Consider the following 6,721-nt stretch of genomic DNA (forward strand, 5'->3'; position numbering starts at 1 on the left):
ATCCTGAGGTACATAACCCAAAGATAAGGTCAAATTAATCAGATCTAGAATGAACATCTCAATTAAGTAAAAATTCTCTTTAAAGAGGGTAGTTGGTACTGGGTCTAATAGACAGGTTGACGGTCTGGATGATGAAACTATAGAAGCTAGCTCTGAGAGATTCAGAGGTGAGAATGAAACTCAATATACAGTCTCAGGAGGTTAGTAGACTTAGTTGAAATTAGTAGACTTTTATGAATCCAGCATTTGTCACAAGCATAGCCACAATAATTACAAACAACAGTGGTTTACATTATAACATAATTTATTCACAGCAATAATTATTCAAGATAACATCACTCTGGATAAATGGCTGTTATAGCTTGATTATCCAGTGACACACATCAGCTACTAATCTACAACAGGTAACACACATGTAATAAGAATGGATTAGCAATAGCGATAGCTTTAGCAATGGTGATAGCTATAGCTATAGCTATAGCTATAGCTATTACAGTAGTAATATCATATGCAGCAACACTAATAAATAGTGATAGCAATGGCAATCGCAATGGCACAGCAACAGAAACTGCAATCGCACCAGTCTATCTATGAGTCTTGAGTGTGTGTGTGTGGGTGCGCGTGTGGGGAGGAGAGAGGAGTGTGTGAGTGTATGTATGTGCGAGCAGTAAAGATGGCCAGAGAGTCATGTGACTGACGTCTTCAATGGCCAAGATGGCGACGGAGTGACGTCGGCTATGCACTCGTCAGAGCCAACACATTTACATGTGTACTGTGTGTGAAGCTGTGTGAGGGGAAGAAAAGAGAAGGGGAAAGAGATTACAGACAACGTCACCACAGTTGATTATTAAAATATCACTACACAACAGCCGAGCTGGTGAACGGAGTTCTGGTCCTTTAACTAGTGATATTGCTCATTCACAGATCATGGTGACGGCCAACACAAGAGCTACAGCACCAATCAATTTTACAATTTATGGGATTTAAGGGAGTGGACCAGTGTGGAGTAGAGCAGGTCCCAAAGAGAAGGAAGGAAGCTAGTTGTGGAGTAGGTTTGTAGACAGGAGGAGTGTGAGGGCAGTGGCTCAGGCTAAGCAGGGACAGTGGTTGAACTGGGAAGGTGTAGAGAAGAAAGAGCTTAGTCGGAAAGAGCTGTGGAGTATGGAGGAAAGTAGCATCAGATTTTTGGTGATTTTTGATTTACGATGTATTGCCAACTCCCCAGAACCTAAAACTCTGGGTAAATGGAGACCCCACTATGTTTGTTGTGTTCAGGTACTGCAACTCTAAAGCACATCTTGTCAGGTTGTAAGGTTAGTCTGTCACAAGGACGGTATACGTGGCAACATAACCAAGTTTGTTGCAGACAAACAACAAGGCAGACAAATTTAGGAAGGTCTAAGACAAAGAGAGTGGCAATTCAGTTTGTTCAAGAAGGAGGGAAAGTTAATAACATAACAAGGAGGCAAGGCAGCTTAGAGGATACAAATGAATGGGAGATGCAGGTAGATTTAGAAGGAAAGCTCATTGTTCCCCAGGAAATAGCCTGTACAAAGCTAAGGCCTGATATAATTGTGTGGTCTACGAGTACCAGCCATCACCGCTCCGCACACAAAGACAACTCTCTCAAACAGCACGACCGTCAACTACTCTCACTCACCAACTGCACCAGTGAAAGCGGGGTGGGGATACAGACCCTGGTTCAGGTAAGGGGCATGAAAGTGTAGAGGATAAAGGAGGTGGAGGGCAAGCTACACCAGCAGATTCAGCAAACAAACTCACCTGAACAGTCCTATAATCAAACTAAATCAAACCAATACAGGCCAACTCACCTGGACTAACCACTAGTGTATTTTGTCCCCTTCTCTCTTCAATGTATATTTGGATGATTTATCTAATCTATCTTGAAAGTGTGTCATGATGTAAAATATTTGGGCCATTACATATCAAGTGATCTCTGATGACAAGGAGATTAACAGACAATGTCAAAAATTCAGTATGTGTTCAGCAGCAGTGAAGACCACACTGTTCAGATCCTGTTGTACTCCTGTGTATACCGCCCACCTGTGGCGCCGCTACAAAAAGTGTAGCATCTGTAACCGGTTGTGTCTGTGGATGTAGGATGGACTTGTTTGTGGTGCACAAAGAATGGCACAGCCACACAGGGCTTGCTCTCATTGCCCAGACTGGCTTTTTATTCTGTTACAAAGATCAGCAACACAAGAGATGTCATCAAATGTGTTATGCACTGGCTCACATACAGGTCTCCAGCTCAGAAGTTTATTCTTTTCTTCTTTTTTTTTAATACACTTCAATACAAAACAAACAATGTGATCATATAGTGGAAACATAATATATTACAGGAGAGCTATTTTCTTTCAAATTTACAGAAAAGTTCTGTAGAGTATTGTCAGTGACCTATCATAGCCACCATACTTAGGTCTGCACATGCGCAGTGTGACTAGCAGCACTTTACTCGAGATACCCCCATGTATTTGTTGTGCTATGCTCCTACCACCTGTTACAATTAAACACGACAAGTTCTAACATTCAAAAATAACATTTCATTCATACACAAATAAAAGATAATTATATATTAACAATACATGAAACCAATATTTAATGGAGCCCACCTCTTACAAAGATCAGCAACACAAGATATGTCATTAAATGTGTTAAGCAACTGCACACATACAGCTCTGTGTGACAAAAAATAGAGTTAGTGTCTGAAATAATTACTAGACGTCATTACGACAAGGGGCGAGCCAGCACAGGTATGGCTAACTAGTTAGCTTGCATTAGCTTGACATGCACTTGTTCATAAAGTAACTATTTCTGCACATACATGCTAGAAGTGCTTACGGTCATTATACGTGTCACTGATGATGATGATGAACGATTGTTTGCAGGGGTAGCAGGGTCACTGTTAAAGTCTCACTATACACTGTGCAAAAAGTACATCTTACTTGCTTTCACAGCAAAAGAGAGAGAAAAAATTTTTGTTTGTTTGTTTTTTGCAACCCAGTCTTTTAACACTGGCTCACTGAAACATGCCATGCACAAATGTGGTGCTTTGTGAGCTGTCACCTCAACTAGGGTCTGATGGAACCCCCTCTACAGCCTCAATCAAGAGTGACACTCATTATTTGAAAGGACAAACTACTATGCAGGAGTGTAATCCTGAGTAGGAGTCTCATTCATTTTCTCATCTTTTTCATGTTACATTTCTCCTGTGGGCTGCAAACAATATCAAATTATTATGTTTGTGATCATCCTACAATAATGAGACAGTGTAAAAAAAAAGCACTGCTTTATACATGTTGGTTATAGCCCGCAACATGGAAACATATAAAGCCAATAAAGTAATATAGTAGACCTACTGACCTCTTTGAACGACAATGAAATGAGATGAGATGGGCATAAATGTGAAACGTGAGATGTTAATCCAGTTTTGTGATACAGGCCCCCAGAAGCCATAGTTTGTTCCTTTGTGCTCTACAGAAAGGGAGGAAACAGCTCTGTCTACAGGCCACAGTGACACAACACAGCAGAATTTGTTGCTGTGGTTCATCATTTCATTTATAATGGATTAAAAACCCTAAAACAAACAAACACATTAAAACCAAAAAATCATAAAGAGGGATGTAGGCTTGTTAGCATACAGAAGAAACAAAGAAAGTTGTTTTTCCCCTTTGTTGTGTCCATCAATTACTTTTTTGTTGTTAAATATTACTGGTTGATCTGAAAAAGTAAGGTTAAGGTTAGTAGAGTAATGGAAGAGATGGAGGCAGTGTCTTAACTACAGTCTGCACCTTTTCCCCTCTATGCTTGATTAATGCCCAATTTCAGTGGCTGTAACCTAAAGTTGTCCTTCCACAGTGCAGTTCCTCAGTCCTCCCTCAAGCATATACATATACACAAAACTGCCACACATACACACCACCTAATCTTGTGTACATAAAAGTAGCTTTCCATAGTTTATGGATTGATTTACTGTTGTGGCCAAAAAAAGTGGTTTAAATGAGGAATCAGATGGTCGAGACACAGGTGTCAGATGGGGAGTCTCTTCACATCGACCCTATGAACAACGTAGTCAGAGACAAATCCCAACATACAACATGTGACATGCTTTCTTATACCTAAGACAGGCTATGTGTGTGTACTGTGTGGATAGGCTTCACCTTCCACCCACCACAACCATGGTGGTTACGCAACATGTGTATGTGTGGTGTAGTTCTCTTTCCTGACATCGCAGATGTCTTTTACTTATTGTTTTGACTTGTTTGGCGTCAGTGCAGGTCCTGGTGACTTCTCTCTTATATTGACACATGATAGATATATGGCCATATGGTCAATGCTGGGGGCAACAGAGGCAAAGGGTGTTGCCTCACAATAAGAAGGTCATGGGTTTAGGTTAGTTGGTGACTCTGAATTGCCCATAGGTGTGAGTGTGAGTGGTCGTTGTTTCCTCTCTGTCTCTGTGTGTTGGCCCTGTGATAGGCTGGTGACCTATTAAGGGTGTACCCCTTTATTCAAGGTCTTTATTTGTCACATGTGGTGCACCCAAAGTGAAATGTATATGCGTACAGCAACCAGGTATACATGAGAATACAATACATACAATACAATAATAATATAAAATACAACATATAAAATATACAATTTACATAAGGGAGGAGTGAGAATGGTGTGTGTTTGGAGGGATGGGGGAGCAGGGGGCTGAGTGGTTATAGCCTGGGGGAAGAAGCTCTTCCTCAGCCTCTCTGTTTTGGCCATGCAGGAGCGGAGTCGTTTGCCAGATGGCAGCCACTGAAAGAGTTGGTGGTTGGAGTGGAAAGGGTCATCCAGGATCTTCCAGGCTCTGGTGGTGCAGCATCTAGTATAGATCTCTTCTAGGTTGGGCAGTGCTGTCCTGGTGGTGTGTTCAGCACAGTGGATCACTCTGTTCAGGGCTTTCCTGTCCATGGCTGTACAGCTGCTGTACCAGGTCATGCTCCTGGTGAGCACAGACTCAACTGCTGCGGTGTAGAAGGTCCTCTGCAGCGCTGTTGAGATCTTAAATTTCCTCAATCGTCTGAGGTGGTACAGGTACTGCCTCACCTTCTTCCCCAGGGTGGAGATGTGGGTCCTCTGAGATGTGGATGCTGAGGTATTTGTAGGTCTGCACTCTATCCACCGGGGTCGCGTAGATCCTGAGCGGGGTGTGATGGTTCCTCTGCTTCTCCCTCCTGAAGTCCATCTCCTTGGTTTTGGAGACATTCAGGTCCAGGTTGTTCTTCTGGCACCACGACAACAGTGCCACCACCTCCTCCAGATAGGCCGTCTCTCTACTGTTGGAGATCAGGCCTACCACCACTGTGTTGTCCATGAACTTGACGATGATGTTAGAGGGGTGATTGGCCTTGCAGTCATGGCTGTAGAGGGAGTAAAGCAGAGGACTCAGGATGCAGCCTTGGGTGGCACCGGTGCTGAGGGTGCCTGTGCTGGAGGTGTGTTTTCTCCAGCATTCCCCCTGAAACAATGGATAAGTGGTAGAAGATGAATGAATGAATATGGCTGATGCTGCTGTAATGTGCAAATTTCCCCACTGAGGGACTATTAAGATTATCTTACCTTTATTTATCAAAGACTGGGTAAATGTTATATCTATCATTGAAATATCTTTAATGCAACTTTACTGTTGTACTAGATGTAGTAGACTCAGGAAACCTTACAATTTTTAAATTCTTGGTTAAGCATTTAACCTCAACCAATAAATTAACCGTTACCCACAGTGGGATTAGAAAATAAGTATCTTAAAAAGTCTCATGTTTCACACTTATGCCCTCTAGCTTCTGGGCATAACGCGGGCGGTGTCTGGATTTTTAAGATACCCCTTTCATTTCCACACGTTTAAAATCACATACATTACAGGCCAAATGTTTGGACACACTATTCATTTGAATGAGATGATGTGTCCAAACTTTTGGCCTGTACTGTTTAAAACAGAGAGAAATATATCGTTTTGGGTTTTCTCGACTTGCTATGGTTAATTCGGTGGACATAGGTTTAACTTCTTCTCATATTCACTGTAAAAACACAATTAGATGCTGACTCTTTACTCAAGTCATCATAGAACACACAAACAAATGAACCAAGAAAAGAATATTTTCATGCATGTATTAACTGGCGGTGGAAAATCAGAATTGCATGACTACCGACTGTGTATGAATTTTTGTTTTATTTTTACAGAACATTTATGAGCAAAAACCAAGCACAAAGAATACGGTGCTCAGGCAATACGCCATCAATTCTGCCATCAGGTGGCGCTGTGATTGCATAATTGGAATAGTTCATTGACCGGTGTTATTTTTATCTCTGCCAAGTTAACTGGTAAGAGTGGTTCGAACAGCTGTGAAGTCTTCTTCTTGTAAGGGAACCAATTTGGCATGCTTGCAGTCTCTTTTTGATCAGAATTTTTTATTATTTTTTTTATTATATGGCCTGGATGTATTCCATAACCATTGTCTGGTAGTGTTACCAGGTCAATCCAAGGAAAATGCCACAGAATGGTACCTCTCTGAAGGGAGGTTTAGCAGGTTTCTCTGATTTGTGGCGTGAATTGCAATTTATTATATGAGAAAGCAGGTTCTTTCCATCCCAGAGTCAGGTAAGAGTCGAGGAGGGCACTTACAGAGATATGTGAAATCTGTTGGAAGAAACAGTCTCTTTGAAAGTTTGA

Source organism: Echeneis naucrates, chromosome 13, assembly GCF_900963305.1.
Source record: "Echeneis naucrates chromosome 13, fEcheNa1.1, whole genome shotgun sequence".
In the NCBI taxonomy this organism is placed as follows: Eukaryota; Metazoa; Chordata; class Actinopteri; order Carangiformes; family Echeneidae; genus Echeneis; species Echeneis naucrates.